The sequence below is a fragment of the Polyodon spathula genome, chromosome 16 (assembly GCF_017654505.1).
Source record: "Polyodon spathula isolate WHYD16114869_AA chromosome 16, ASM1765450v1, whole genome shotgun sequence".
Lineage (NCBI taxonomy): Eukaryota > Metazoa > Chordata > Actinopteri > Acipenseriformes > Polyodontidae > Polyodon > Polyodon spathula.
In genome coordinates, this window is record NC_054549.1 from 21,409,810 (window position 1) to 21,424,952 (window position 15,143).

General features: G+C 44.6%; 1 protein-coding gene across 5 annotated transcripts in view; it reads right to left on the reverse strand.

Moving 5' to 3' along the window:
• Positions 1 to 9,946, reverse strand: part of LOC121328769 (cyclin-dependent kinase 16-like) — a 30,661-nt gene extending 20,715 nt beyond the window's left edge. For all 5 annotated transcript variants that reach the window (XM_041273819.1, XM_041273818.1, XM_041273816.1 and 2 more), the window contains exon 1: positions 9,769 to 9,946. The gene's annotated coding sequence lies outside the window, so the exon portion shown is untranslated. The remainder of the gene's footprint in view (positions 1 to 9,768) is intronic.
• Between the last annotated feature and the right edge of the window lie 5,197 nt (positions 9,947 to 15,143).

Here is a 15,143-nt window from a genome sequence, read left to right on the forward strand (position 1 = left end):
TCTCCTTCAGCAACATGACCAGACAGCCCCTTCCATCCCCTCCCCTCTCTGTTGAAGAAGAGTCTCCTTCAGCAACATGACCAGACAGCCCCTTCCATCCCCTCATCCCTCTCTGTGTGAAGAAGAGTCTCCTTCAGCAACATGACTAGGTAACCCATTCCATCCCCTCCCCACTCTCTGTGTGAAGAAGAGTCTCCTTCAGCAACATGACTAGGTAACCCATTCCATCCCCTCCCCACTCTCTGTGTGAAGAAGAGTCTCCTTCAGCAACATGACTAGGAAACCCATTCCATTCCCTCAACACTCTCTGTGTGAAGAAGAGTCTCCTTCAGCAACATGACTAGGTAACCCATTCCATCCCCTCCCCACTCTCTGTGTGAAGAAGCGTCTCCTTCAGCAACATGACCAGACAGCCCCTTTCATCCCTTACCCACTCTCTGTGTGAAGAAGTGTCTCCTTCAGCAACATGACTAGGTAACCCATTCCATCCCCTCACCACTCTCTGTGTAAAGAAGAGTCTCCTTCCCTCTGTCCTATAAGTCAAGACATTGTGTCTAGGGTGTCTTATAAGAGATGTCATAAGAACATAAGAAAGTTTACAAATGAGAGGAGGCCATTTGGCCCATCTTGCTCATTTGGTTGTTAGTAGCTTATTGATCCCAGAATCTCAAGCAGCTTCTTGAAGGATCCCAGGGTGTCAGTTTCAACAACATTACTGGGGAGTTGGTTCCAGACCCTCACAATTCTCTATGCCTCCTATTTTCTGTTCTGAATGCCCCTTTGTCTAATCTCCATTTGTGACCCTTGGTCCTTGTTTCTTTTTTCAGGTCGAAAAAGTCCCCCTGGTTCGACATTGTCAATACCTTTTAGGATTCTGAATGCTTGAATCAGGTCGCCGCGTAGTCTTCTTTGTTCAACACTGAATAGATTCAATTCTTTTAGCCTGTCTGCATATGACATGCCTTTTAAATAATTCTGGTCGCTCTTCTTTCTAGAGCAGCAATATCCTTTTTGTAGCGAGGCGACCAGAGCTGAACACAATATTCCAGATGAGGTCTTACTAATGCATTGCACAGTTTTAACATCACTTCCCTTGATTTAAATTCAACACTTTTCACAATGTATCCGAGCATCTTGTTGGCCTTTTTTTATAGCTTCCCCACATGTCACTGGAATTAGGTGTGGTCTGGAAATTCTTCACCGTGATTGGTTGATTTTTAACAAGTGACTCCCACTTTCACCCGCATTCCTCTGACTCCTGTTAAAATCCTGTCTCTCGTTTCATCGGAACGGGATGGGCAGGTGGCAGAATTCCTTACAGTTTGCAAAGAACAGAATGGTTTGCATTCTCAGACACAGAGGCTAGTTCGCCCTGGCTCAGCCCTTTGGAAGACTTGGGGTTTGATCCGGCAAAGTTGCGTCAAACCACAGTTTTGCATCACCTAGAATTTTTTATTTTTTTTTATTTTAGGATTGAGACACCATTTAAAAAAAAAAAAAAAAAAAAATGAATGATAATTTTCTTTATTCAACATCACGTAAATCAAAGAAACTACAAAATCATGATAGTGCTAAAAATAAATCTACACTGGAACAACAGTACAGTGAGTATTTCATGTTAGACTTTTTTCAGAATGTCACTTTTTTTAATTGTTGTCAGTTTTTCGTTAAGTATATGGGGAGTGGTGTGTGATTCAATATGTTAACAAGGGAACATTATTCAGCAGCTTTCATTGGACTCTATGAAGCAAAATGCGTTCACTCTATAGGGGGTGCAATGATGTATCATAATTAACGTTCTGAGAGATTCCCTAGGAAAGAAAAACAATCCTAAAAATCTAGCAGGGATGGAAATACAGTAAGACTCCCACTGCAGAGCAGTTTGATCCATTTTGGATTTCACTAGAACCTGAGCTTGTTCCCTACTGGGGCTGATCAAGCTGGTAGTAAAACCTGGAATGGGTGACACTGCTGTGCAATGGGAGTCTTATTGCCATGCAGTCTATTGTCCAATGGCAGGTGATGCAGTGTACGATATTTTCTCAGTGTGCTGCGTATTGAGTATCGTCTCGGAGGCTGCCAGGGGTCATTCAGCTCAATCGGTACTCATCTATCAGGGCTCAGATCTGCATCAGCTCAGAGCATTCCTCACTACACACAACGAGATCAGAGAAAGAAAGCAAGCAAGGCAGTGGGTTTGAGGAGCTCAGTGGTTAGATAAAGAAAGCGCTGGGCTGCAGTGTGGAAGGCAGTGGGTTTGAGGAGCTCAGTGGTTAGATAAAGAAAGCGCTGGGCTGCAGTGTGGAAGGCGGTGGGTTTGAGGAGCTCAGTGGTTAGATAAAGAAAGCGCTGGGCTGCAGTGTGGAAGGCAGTGGGTTTGAGGAGCTCAGTGGTTAGATAAAGAAAGCGCTGGGCTGCAGTGTGGAAGGCAGTGGGTTTGAGGAGCTCAGTGGTTAGATAAAGAAAGCGCTGGGCTGCAGTGTGGAAGGCAGTGGGTTTGAGGAGCTCAGTGGTTAGATAAAGAAAGTGCTGGGCTGCAGTGTGGAAGGCAGTGGGTTTGAGGAGCTCAGTGGTTAGAGAAAGAAAGCACTGGGCTGCAGTGTGGAAGGCGGTGGGTTTGAGGAGCTCAGTGGTTAGATAAAGAAAGCGCTGGGCTGCAGTGTGGAAGGCAGTGGGTTTGAGGAGCTCAGTGGAGGCTTATTCCCATTCCTGAATTCCCAAGAAATTGTATAGAGTATAAAACGGAGCAATCAATACCAGACCCTGCCGATACCTTGGAGCTCTGTCCTTCCTCGACTGGCCTCCTCTCGTTTGTAAACTTTCTTATGTTCTTATGTTCTATTACAGCAAGGCTTCCTGCTAAACAGGACGCGCGTTGTGTGAGACTGAGAGACAGGGCTGCAGACTGAGTCTCAGGCTTGCCAAGCATCCAGTAACAAAGGCCCCATTTACCGTCCATTGCTTTAGCTGCCTGTGTGCAGTCCTGAGGGAGAGAAAGATATATCCTGCTTAACTAGCCAGCAGCAGTGTACATAACCTGACCCCCGTGCAAGCCATGTGATGCTACAAGAAGGAAAGTCTACTGGCAGTTAAAACTGTACAGCATGTGTGTGTGTGTGTGTGTGTGTGTGTGTGTGTGTGCGAGAAAGAGAGAGAGAGAGAGAGAGAGAGAGAGAACTGAGCTATGTCGGAGAGAGAGAGAGAGAGAGAGAGACCAGATTCTGTTCAATCAATTTAGATGCTTTTAGTTTGGGCAAAAGTCAAAATACGCTTCCTGTAGCTGATTTAGATTTTCTGTTTCAGAGCCCTGGAACACTGCAGCCCTGGGAAGAGTCCTCAGCCCAGGGATTAAAGGGCTGAGCTACGAAGAGAGGCTGAAAGAACTTTCACCTGGAATAAATGAATCAAGGAGGGACATGATGGAAGAAGTCTTCAAAATCTTTTTTTTTTAAATTCATTTTTTTTAATTTAGAAGTCGCCAATTTATTCATTTTTTTCTCCCCAATTTAGTAATGTCCAATTTTTTTATTTTAATTTCTTTTTAGGCTCGGCTCACCGCTACCACCCCTGCGCTGACCCGGGGAGAAGCGAAGATGAACACATGCTGTCCTCGAGATGACAGACACATGGTCCCCCGAAGCTGTCAGCTAGCCCGCTTCTTTCCACGATGAGACTTGAGTTAACCGTGCAGCGCCTCAGAGATACGTGGAGTTGACGAAGAGAAAGTTGGACATGTGTACACGGTGGGAAAAAGCACTGCTTCTTCACACAGAGCCGAGTCGGGTGCAACGCCCTAATTTACCGACTCGATGAGATCGTGTATCGTAACACTTTCTGTTGAAAGGTGCACCTTATTGTTCAGGGTTGCCAAGGATTACCAAGCCACGCTGTCGATGCTGAACCATTGCGATCAGTCAGCACTAGCCGGTATGCCCACGAGCTCTGAGGGGCAACGATTAAATGACCCAGCAAAAACTCCCTTTCTCTTATAAACTTTGTGCTTGTATCTACTACTGTGCTGTATCACACTGTGCTTTAGTACACCGTGCTGTATTACCCTGTGCTGTATCACACTGTGGCTTTAGTACATGCTGTACCGTGCTGTATGTACACTGGTGCTGTCATCACACGTGCTGTATGCTCGAGACACCGGTGCTTGTACTGCACCGTGCTGTATTACCGACTGTGCTGTATCACACGTGCTGCTAGAGACGTGATACACTTGTGCTTTAGTCTCACGTGCGTGCACTAGTATCGAACTGTGCTGTATCACACACGTTGTGTGTCACCGAGTACACCTGCTGTATCACCCGTGCTGTATCCGACACAGTGCTGTACTAACCATGCTGTATGGTACAACACCGTGCTGTATGACTGCGGTATCAATACACTGTGCTTTAGTACACCGTGCTGTATTACCCTGTGCTGTATCACACCGTGCTGTAGTGTTGACACCTTCGTTTTTATGTGCTTTTAGTACACCGTGCTGTATTACCCTGTGCTGTATCACACCGTGCTGTATCACACTGTGCTTTAGTACACCGTGCTGTATTACCCTGTGCTGTATCACACCGGTGCTTGTATAGCACACTGATTTAGACCATTCGTTGCCTTGTGATTACCCGTGCTGTATCACCCGTGCGATATTGTGACACCGTGACGCGCCATTTACACTGACCGTCACACTGTGCTTTAGTACACCGTGCTGTATTACCCTGTGCTGTATCACACCGTGCTGTATCACACTGTGCTTTAGTACACCGTGCTGTATTACCCTGTGCTGTATCACACCGTGCTGTATCACACTGTGCTGTATTACCCTGTGCTGTACACTGTGCTGTGCTGCTGCTGTGTTTCACACCGTGCTGTATTACCCTGTGCTGTATCACACCGTGCTGTATCACACCGTGCTGTATAGGTTTATAACAGCAGCTTGTTTCCAGAACTGTTTTTTCCATCCAGCTGCAGGAGGACTTGCAGTCTGAAAAGTCTCAAAATCATTGATTTGTTTTATCAATTATTAACATTTCTGTCAACCTACATGACCTTTTTCTCTTTTAGATTTTACTCCTTTGTGCACACAGTGGTTTTCCTTTCAGATTATACATGCATTCTCTGCCCTGTAGATGAAGAAGACTCCCTGCTCGTAGAAGACAGTCTCACTCTGTTTCAGTGACTTCGTTATGTAATCTGAACAGACGTCACACTGAAGGGAGGACTGCAGCTCTGAATCCTTCCAGAAAAATCCTAAAGAAGGAAACAAGGGCATCCCCCATCACTCAGCCTGGCGCTGCGCACCCAACACTGACAAAGCAGTAGATTGCTTTCCTCCTAAGCCTCGCTTCTTTTCAGGGCACACAGAGAGAAAGAATGAGAGGGTTTTTTTCTGAAATTCACCGAGACTGTGGGAGAATAATAGGTAAAATGTGACTAGGTTGCTGAGCTGAATTTTAACCATTATCTATCTATCTATATAATGAAGATGAAAAAATAACTGATAAACTGAAAACTCACCGTTTGAATAATTATTTTAGACAGTGAGTTTTCGGTTTATAAATGACTTTTCTTCTGCTTCGTTAAGTATTTCTGGTGACTGATTTGGATGCCGACTCTCCTGGCATATAGAGTTGTGTGCAGTTTCCCAGTGTATTGTACAGGGCAAATATTGCATGGCAGCGTCGACTTTTATAAGGGATTATATAACAAGGTTGAGCAAGTGTCAATAGAGAGGTGACACTGTCAATAGAGAGGCGACAGTGTCAATAGACAAGTGACAGTGTCAATAGAGAGTTGGCGGTTTCAAACAGTTACGGGTCAGAGTTAATTGGGCAGAAGGGAGCGCTAGCGATTCCAAGCTGGACTGCCCGCCCGTTGGCCTCTCCTCATGCAAATCGCTGAGGTGCCCCCTTTACTGCTGGCAGTCGAGACAGCTGCGTATCCACTTCACTGCTATAAAAGGGACGTTTGTGTCTGCACTTCGCCAGTCGGGCTCAGAAACGACGCTGCGAGGCTTGGCTAAGCCCGTGGGGGTTTGAGTGTGGAACGAGAACGCAGGGAACACAGCGAGGCTCTGCTCTCATTTTGGTTTGTAGAGTGCTTTTCTTTTTGAAGGACCGATCGCCCAGGGCTTGCTGTGCAGGGCGAAGGAGCGTGCCTCAAGCACGGCTGGATTAGAACCCACGCCGGATTCCAGAACAGACGGCTTGCGGACTGGACAGGGGATCGCACCATTCAATTCTATAGGGATTTGGTCGGAACCCACAAATGATACAGAATTACACAGAATGTGATTTGTACAGAGGGCTGGGCTAGGCTGGTTTTGCTGTATCACTGTTTTTTTTTTTTTTTAAAAGGCTTTTTTGGAGAGATTCTGAATGCCGTCTGCTTTTAAGTAAACCGGCATCTTCAATAAAGGTAAAATTGCCCTTGTGTGCTCTCTGGTTCTCTCTCTGAGACAAGGAAAGGGGAGGTAGAGAAAGCTTGTGTCTAATGCATTCGCTTTTAATGGTGTGTGCACTTTGATGCATTTTTCAATCTTCAGTTTCATTGCAATCAATTTTTTTGTAGCCTGCAGGCAAGAATCACTACCAGTCTACTGTAGAGAGGGATTTAAAAATCCAGAAGCATATAATAATAATAATAATAATAAAATAATAATAATAATAAATAAATAATATTTATTTATATAGCACCTTTCATAGTGGAGCACCCTCACAAAGCGCTTTACAAGATACGAGACTAGGGTGTGTGAACTATGCATCAGCTGCAGAGTCACTCACAACAACGTCTCACCCCAAAGACGGAGCACAAGGAGTTTCAGTGACTTGCTCAGGGTCACACAGTGAGTCAGTGGCTGAGCTGGGATTTGAACCTCCTGGTTACAAGCCTGTTTCTTTAACCACTGGACCACACAGCCTCCTATATCAATTCAGTACTAGAAATAAGACTCCTATAGCATAGCAGTTTCTCCATTCCAGGTTTTACTACCAGCTTGATCAGCCCCCAGTGTGTCTAGGCAACAAGCTCAGGTGTGTCTGATTATTAAACTCCTAGTGAAACCAGGAATAGATCAGACTGCTATGCAGCGGAGTCTTATTTCTGTCCCTGCTAGGCTACAAAAGCACTTCCTTATAGAGAAAAGGTAATAACCCCTATCTGAAGTGAGATGTTATAGGCTGGTAGTCTCTGTTTTAAAACACACCTTGGGAAATCACACTGCCCTAATGTGTTATGTGATTAATAAACCCTTGAGATGTGCACTTCGTTTGCAAGGAGGTCCTGAGGGGAAATAACGCAACACAAAACAAAAATATAAAACACGAGAGCAAATTCACGCGGCCCTGCTCATTGTCAGTATGGACAGGGTTTTTAAATACTGGTCAATTTTTAAAGAAATATTCACAAGGGATTTTAAAAAAAAGGTATTGATGATTTTTTAATTATTTTTTGACCTCTGTTGATTATAAATACACACGCACAGCCCAGCGACTCAAGATGGGACAGACGTGACACCACTCCACAGCACGCTACCTCACCTCCTCACTGCCCCCAGTCAGCACTATAAGGGGTTAAAAAGGATTGAATGGGCGTGTGTGCGTGCGTCTGTCTCAGTGTGTGTGTCTCAGTGTGCGTGTGTGCCTCAGTGTGTGTGTCTTTGTGTGCGAGTCTCAAGTGTGTGTGTGTGGTGCATGTGTGTCTGTATGCGTCTCTCAGTGGTGTGTGTGTGTCTGAGTCTCGGTGTGTATGTGTGCAAGTCTCAAGTGTGTGTGTGTGTCTGTATGCGTCTCTCAGTGTGTGTGTGTGTGTGTGTGTGTCTGTGTGTGTGTCTCTCAGTGTGTGTGTGTGTGTGTGCGAGTCTCAAGTGTGTGTGTGTGAGTGTCTCTCAGTGTGTGTGTGCATGCATGTGTGTGTGCGAGTCTCAAGTCTGTGTATGTGTCTGTGTGTGTGTGTGTGTGTGTGTGTGTGCATCTGTGTGTGAGTCTTAAATGTGTGTGTGTGTGTGTGTGTGCATGCATTGTGTATGTTCCACTCCCAAAATAAAGCTAACATAATTCTAATGAAATATTTCATTTAGTTTGGTTCCAAATCAGTCACACAAATAACTATGCAGCCTATTTCAATCTAGGAAAAAAAACAAACAAAAAAACTACACATTTATACACACACACACACACACACACACACACACACACACACACACACACACAGCAAGTAATCATCTTCCCGAGGACACAGTTCTTCAGTTTACCATTGTACACACACACACACACACACACACACACACACACACACACAGTTAACTGACCCACACTCTGCTGTATACTGCTGCTGCTCTCAATCATAATGATAGTTCTTGTATCTTGTACTTGATTGGACTCTTCTAGGATCCGTATTCATGTTTTTTTTTTGTAATCAATCTTATTTCAAATCGTTTGTATGCATTTATCTTAATGGAATTGACTCTCAACAAACAAACACTCGGAAACTCGTAAATTGAATTGCTTGTAGCTGTAATCGTTGTCAAACATAATTACTGACTACATTTTTAAATCTCTATTTGAATTTGTTCTTACTGATGTTATTGTATTTCATAACAGCTCTAACCTGTAATGTGATATTTTGTAATGTGATATTTTGTAACAATTGCAATCAGGGCTTCTGCTATGAAATAAATAACCAATATATAGTCACTACTAGATAATCTATATACACAGCATGAAGGCTACATGGTCACAATAACCATTAAATGTAATCTAGATTTTTTATATACTGATTAATGTTCAACATTAAACAATATCATACAGTATTCATTTAAAATACATTATACAGGTATAATTCCTAATAATACACATTAAAAAAAAAAACCTACCACACATTCATCTGTACAATAAAACACTGGTCTGGCGAACCTGTGTTGTCGTATGACGTCAGAACCGTGTTCTAAATGCGGAATTGTGATGATGTCATATTCAGGTTACGTCAGAGTGTAAACCCGTCCCCGTCCCCTTTGTTTTCTGACACACAGAAACGAACGCAGAACCCCGTTTCTGCAGCCTGGGTACTAAAACGCTGTCTATAATTGCATTTCCAATAACTACGCATTTCAAGGCTGTTACATTATTCTCAAAGCTTATCAAGGTAACACACACACACACACACACACAGAGTAACAGAGAGCAGCCTTATTCCAAGTTTGAGTAGACAGATAAAAATAGACGAATGCTCGATGCAAGCCGACACTCCGCTAGACTGCACACGAAAAGAAACCGTTTCTGCTCATTTTGAAGATTAAAAAAAGAAAAGAAATTAGCGAGATACAGAATAATAATAATAATAATAATAATAATAATAATAATAAATAATAATAATAATAAAACATTCGGCATTCACGAGACGGTTTAATTACGCTGTAATGACCTCACCATTGATAAGAATAGAATATGTATTTATTTATCGATTTTTGACAGCATTGAACGCCAGATCGTCTGTTGTTTACGCTGTATGTAATATCTATCTATCTATCTATCTCTCTCTCTCTCTCTCTCTCTCTCTCTCTCTCTCTCTCTCACACCACACCAACACCACCACACACATATATTATACTATATATAAATATATATATCTTATATGTATATTATATATATATATAATATATAAATATAAATACACGCACATACATGTATAACGTGTATAATCATCATTACATTGCGTCATTGGTACCTTTAAAAAGACACGTCACACATCAGCGGCATATGCAATTTAACTTACCCTCGAAACGGATGCCTTTTCTCGGAATCAATACTTTCCCAGAGTCGTTACTCCCAGTAATCTTCAGCCATCTTTTGCAAAGCTAGATACGGCACAGTTATTCCCCGCAGTTAACATTGCAATCGCCGCTTTCTGCAAATCGCTGTGCAGCTGCTGGGTTTGCGCTTTCCCCGAAGACGGGGGGGGGAATGGAACAGCTGCGAATAACTTAGGCGTTACCACTTGCGCTCCAAAAAAAGGGTGGGCGGCGTTCTGTCAAAAGATTGGAAGGCATGTGTTCGCGTATTTGGATGCAGCCTTTCCGATACGGAAGGTAATACATTGGACGCTCCCGGTTACGGTATGAATGACACGTTTTTAAAACGTACGTGTTCCACGAAGGAAAGTTAATAATAACAATAATAATACCGTCCACCCCTCCCTCAGCTTTGGCATTCCCCGATAGTGGTACAGTCCAAATTCCATTCAAAGAAACCAGGACGAGACTACTGTAAGAGAATTCGGGACGTTGGATAGAAAACAGTCAGCAACGTATCATTTTAGTACATTTTAGACTAGTAATCAACGCCGAACGTGGGTTAATACGTGGTGGGTGTTCGTGTAAGGAGTATAACATGCTTTAGGCGAATTTCAAGAAAGAAATACTAATCAAATCCTACTCAACACACCCATTTATCAAAATAGTCTTGCCCAGGCTGGATTCAGTAACCTTCCAGGTATACCGGAATTCCATATAACTGACGGTGTATTATAAGCGATTTTAATTTTAACTGAAACACGTGAAAGATTAGTTAGCATTGCCTGCCTGCTAACAGCACGGGAGTGAACACGTTTATAAAAATAATAATACAGACTAGTATCTGTTTTTATACAGGAACACAGCCGTATGCAAACACTCCCCTGTTTATTGTTTGCTGCACTTGTTTACAGTGCAATATGAAATATATTTACAAGTAAAGGTAAATTCAATGGTAAGCTTTTCCACTGGAAGTCTTTCTCAGCGTCATCAACAGAAACACTAAAAAGAAACTTCATCAATTCAATGGAAAACGTTTCCACCAGGAAGGAGGGAGGGAGCAGGGAGGAGGCAGAGGCAGGAGGACGGAGGAGGGAGGGAGCAGAGAGTGGGTTAGAGTTGCAAGTTTTGCCCCTGGGCTGTTTAGACCCAGGGAAAGGTTACAAGGCAGACTGGAGAGGAGAGGGGCGGAGGAGGGAGGAGACGGGCCGAAGCAGAGCCGCAGGAGTGACGTTTAGAGTTGCAAGTTTTGACCCCATGGGCTTGTTTTTTCGACCAGGGGAAACAAGGTAGGAGACAAGGAGGACGAGTGGAGAGAGAGAGAGAGAGAGAGAGAGAGAGAGAGAGAGAGAGAGAGAGAGAGAGAGAGAGAGAGAGAGAGAGAGGAGAGAGAGAGAGGGAGAGAGACTGACACACAGAGAGGGACTGAGAGAGAGAGAGGAGCGGACGAGACTGATGACGACAGGAGATACAACAGATCGAGACAGGAAACGAGATTTGAAGGAGAGAGGCGAGAGGGAAGGAGAGTGAGATGAGAGAGGACGAGAGGAGGCGAGAGATGACGCAGAGAGGCGATGGAGAGTAGAGGACGGAGGCGGAGAGGAGAGGGTTGAGAGGGAGAGGAGGAGAGAGAGGACAGAGAAGAACGCGAGAGATGGAGGGGACGAGAGGGACGGGAGGGAGAGAGCATGGAGGATACAAGGGAGGAGGTAGGGGGGGAAGGGCGGGGAGGAGCGCGGGGACCGAGAGCGAGAGGGGAGACGAGAGAGATTGGGAGAGGCGCGATGAGAGCGAGAAAAGGGAGAGAGGTGAGAGAGAGAGAGAGAGACTGATACACAGACACACCGACAGAGAGAGCGACTGAGACACTGACACACAGAGAGAGAAACACTGACAGAGAGAGGAGAGAGAAAGAGAGAGAGAGAGAGAGAGGAGAGAGAGAGAGAGAGAGAGAGAGAGAGAGAGACACAGAGACAAACAGTCGCCCGCTGGAAGGATCACTACCTCCCAGACACCAAACTCCTCGAGGTGAGCAGCTGTAATAATCATTAATCAATGAGATTGACCTTTTCTGTAGCGATTTCTTAGACTGTGGAGAAGAGCCATCCGCACAAACCCAGGCAGCTGTTTTTCACTCGCAAAACACAAAAAAATATGCAGGAAAATTTTAGTAAGTGTCAGTTGAACAAAAAGAATGAACTAAATATATCCAGACTTTTTTTTTCTTCTTTTTTCTAGAGTTCCTGAAAGTTTGGTGAATATGGCTTTGTAGACACACACTCGCCTCTCTCTCCTCCTTCCCTCTCTCAGGACTGCTCTCTGCTGTGGGAGGGTGCTGTGTTGCTTGCCGACAACGTGATCTGTCCCGGGACCCCTGATTATCTGGGGTACGTTTGGAGTAGCCCGCATTACCAGAGCCAATACTTCATCTCACACCTGGAGTACACCGGGGTGGAGGAGAGGCTGGAGAAATCTGGACTAGGAACCACCAACCTCTTCCCTAAACCCTAACCCTAACCCCCAGACCTCAACACCCATCCCTCAACCCAACACGTAACCCCATCAATAAGATAGCATGGCTCTGCTTTGCACTATAATGCTGTTCCCCTAGCACTTTCATTCTTGCATAAGGAGAAACACAAATAGCATAGCCCTGTAACTGTGGCTCCCGACCAGAGCCCTATAGCAGGAGAGCACGATGTGTGTGTGTGTGTGTGTGTGTGTGATTAAAGAAAGGGGCTTGATACCAGGAGGTTCAAATCCTGGCTCAGCCACTGACTCCCTGTGTGTGTGTGTGACCCTGAGCAAGTCACTTCACCTCCTTGTGCTCCGTCCTTCAGACGAGACATAAAACAAACGAGGTCCTATTGGAAGTGACTCTGCAGCAGCAGCAGTTGTTGATGATGCAGAGTTCACCCCCCTAGTCTCTGCAAGTCGCTTTGGATAAAAGCATCTGCTAATTTACTAATTAATAATAATAATAATAATAATAATAATAATAATAATAATAATAATAATACATGAAACAGCGCCCTCCGGTGGACACAAACACCATTACAATCATAGATCACCTCAGTGATAAAATATACTGAGCATCAAAGGAAATGTATCACTTATATTTGGATAAAATTCACTAAATGTGATCGAAAAATGACAAACTCTGTTTCAGAGCAGGCGCAGTGACTTTTTATTGTGCTGATTAACAGTTGACATGACGAAGATGCTGCAGAATGATCTGTCGATCTCGGGCTGGTGTTGTGACTCTTGGGAATCCTGTGGGAAGCTCTTCCACATTGCAGCCGGCTTTCTTCTTCTCACGGATGGAGTGGTCTGATGCAGAAGTGGCTCCTGGTGATATGAAACTGTACTGAAAGACAATTGCAAGCAATACAAAGTATTAACATAATGCTGCTTACTGCAAATCTTTCATGAAGCTGAAGTGAGTCAATTAAAATGTGTAAAAAGACTCCTGTTGCACAGCAGTGTCACCCAGTCCAGGTTTTACTACCAGCTCTTTCAGCCCCCAGTGTGTCTAGGGAACAAGCTCAGGTGTGTCTCCTAATTTTAGCAGATGGATCAACAGGAGGCATGTTTCCATTATGAACCGGGATAGAAAACATTGAATCAATCGAGCAAAGTCTTCAGAAGTCACAAGGTTTTCATAGAAACAGCCAAACCAATCTGTGTGTAAAAGTGTCTTACCCTCCACCTGCAGGAATACCCTGCCTGTCTCCCCGTGGACTCCCAGAGTGTTTAAGGTGTGTTTGGGTCTCATTTCCATGTTCCATGGCTGTCTCGCTGGCCTCTGCCACTTCAGTAACCCCGCCCACTTCATCTTCAGCGCCTAAAAGGGGCCCTAAATGCTCCTCCCTCTCTTCTAAAGGCTCCTCCCTCTCTTCTAAAGGCTCTGCACTCTTCTAAAGTCTCCGCCCTCTCTTCTAAAGGCTCCTTCCTCTCTTCTAAAGGCTACACCCTCTCCTATAGGCTCCTACCTCTCTTCTAAAGGCTCCACCCTCTCTTCTAAAGGCTCCTCCTCTCTTCTAAAGGCTCCTCCCTCTCTTCTAAAGGCTCCGCCCTCTCTTCTAAAGGCTCCGTCCTCTCTTCTAAAGGCTCCTCCCTCTCTTCTAAAGGCTCCGCCCTCTCTTCTAAAGGCTCCTCCCTCTCTTCTAAAGGCTCCTCCCTCTCCTAAAGGCTCCTCCCTCTCTTCTAAAGGCTCCACCCTCTCTTCTAAAGGCTCCGTCCTCTCTTCTAAAGGCTCCTCCCTCTCTTCTAAAGGCTCCACCCTCTTTTCTAAAGGCTCCGTCCTCTCTTCTAAAGGCTCCTCCTCTCTTCTAAAGGCTCCGCCCTCTGTTCTAAAGGCTCATCCCTGTCTTCTAAAGGCCCCACCATCTCTTCTAAAGGCTCCACCCTCTGTTCTAAAGGCTCCTCCCTCTCTTCTAAAAGCTCCTCTCTCTTCTAAAGGCTCTGTCCTCTCTTCTAAAGGCTCTGTCCTCTCTTCTAAAGGCTCCTCCTTCTCTTCTAAAGGCTCCGCCCTCTCTTCTAAAGGCTCCTCCTTCACATCCGACATCCTGCAAAGCTGAAAGAAGAAATCTGGTTTAAGGAACCTTCAAATCATGGGAAGGAAATCAGACTCCTCTTGCACAGCAGTATTACCCATCCCAGGTTTTTCAAGGAGGCTGATTAACCATAGATAACAAGCTCAGTCTTATTAAACTGCCAGTAAAACCAGGAACGACTGAAACCCTCACAGACACTCCCTCAGAGACAGACACGAACTCACAGACACCAGGGAAGGAAATAAGACTCCTATATTGCAGGGCAGTTTTGCCCATTACTATGCGTTTGATTAGCCACAGCGTGCAGAGGCAATAATCTCAATTCTCCAAGCTCCGCCTTCTGGAGCTCTCAGTGGATAATCTTTTAAAGGGGCGTGAAGAAAGTGGGGCTACCTCCAATCGAGTAGAGAATGTACCTTCTCTTGCGCGCTTTGTGTTTCAGCCCCGCTGAACAGGACACAGCGAAATCCACAGTCAACGTGACCAGATGTCGCCAGCGAACACTGCAAGGAAAACGCATTTAAAGGTCTACCCGTCATGCAGATTTATCGCCGCTAGATGGCGCCAACTCCCTAAAATCAAAACCAGACCGAAACTGCTGATTTGTAGTATTCTGCACCGTTAGCAATATCACAAAGCAATGCTATTTAAACGCTCTAAATTGGCATTTTCTTAACAGCATGCATTAAGACGGCGGATGTTAATTATTTAACAGGCTGTGACCAATTAACAAAAATAATTAACAATTTACTTTTCGATTGTTTTTATCCGAGTACAGTGCAGTTAGATTGAATAGGAGAAAA